This window comes from Crocuta crocuta, unplaced genomic scaffold, assembly GCF_008692635.1.
Source record: "Crocuta crocuta isolate KB4526 unplaced genomic scaffold, BGI_CrCroc_1.0 scaffold110, whole genome shotgun sequence".
Taxonomy (NCBI): Eukaryota; Metazoa; Chordata; class Mammalia; order Carnivora; family Hyaenidae; genus Crocuta; species Crocuta crocuta.
This window is the reverse complement of record NW_027527386.1, coordinates 741,955-742,835: the sequence shown is the minus strand read 5'-3', so window position 1 is coordinate 742,835 and position 881 is coordinate 741,955. Positions and strand designations below refer to the sequence as shown.

The window sequence follows — 881 nt, the reverse complement described above, 5'->3', positions numbered from 1 at the left end:
CTCTCTCCTAGAAATAAATAAAACATTAAAAAAAGAAAAAATTTAGAGTAGGCTTGTCCAGTCACCCCCATGACCAGGTGGGACCCCTGTGCGTCCACACAGCTGGAAGCCCTCCAACGAACTGTAACTGTGTTTATAAACGTGTATCTGTTCAGTCCTAGGAGACCAGATGCCTCCCCGACGGTAAAGAGAGAGGCTGAGGGCACTGTGGGCACCATGTCCTCGAAAAAGCTGACTCCAAAGGACAAAGATCACCGACCGGAAATTAAAGCCAGAGGTAGGGGACTCCCCGGGCCCTGGGTGTGGCTGCCTAGAAAAGGCGGGGGTTTTCCCAGAGAAGCCGGCTGGGAGGCTGGGAGTAGGGGAGGGAGGCTGTGGACCAAGGCGGATGCAGTTCGTCACAGGCGCCTGGTCCTTGGGAAGTCCCCACCAGGGTGGCGCATCTGTCTGGCCACCCGTCCCTGCACCCCTTTTCTGTGTCTCCCCACTCGCCTTCCTCCCTTGGCGGCCGCCCTGTCTCTAGCCCCCGACTCTTCCCCAACTTCCCCGCCGCCTTCAGAGCCCCAGCCCTGCCCCCTCCACCTACCTGGGGGGTCCCTGCCCCTGAGTCGCGCCTGCCCACAGGCCACCGCTACTGGACGTCAAAGCGCGACGNACGGGCGGGGCAGGGGCCCCCCTTCCCCAGCCAGCCGCCCGTCACCGTGCACGACATGGTCATGAACACGGCCATCAGGTACGCCAACTACATCGCGCTCGGCTCCAAGCACAGGAACGGCTGGCACCTCCTCACCTACATAGAGTACTACGAGGAGTGCCGGCGCGCCGCCAAGGCCTTCCTCAAGGTACCACGTGCCCTCCCTCCCCTGCGCGCCCCGCCGCCC

The 881-nt window shown here is 62.2% G+C and overlaps 1 pseudogene across 1 annotated transcript in view; it reads left to right on the top strand.

Moving 5' to 3' along the window:
- Positions 1 to 881, top strand: part of LOC144243143 (long-chain-fatty-acid--CoA ligase ACSBG2-like) — a 22,275-nt pseudogene that overhangs the window by 5,328 nt on the left and 16,066 nt on the right. Inside the window, exon 4 of the transcript XR_013338561.1 lies at positions 671 to 842. The product of XR_013338561.1 is annotated as a long-chain-fatty-acid--CoA ligase ACSBG2-like (transcript). The remainder of the gene's footprint in view (positions 1 to 670; positions 843 to 881) is intronic.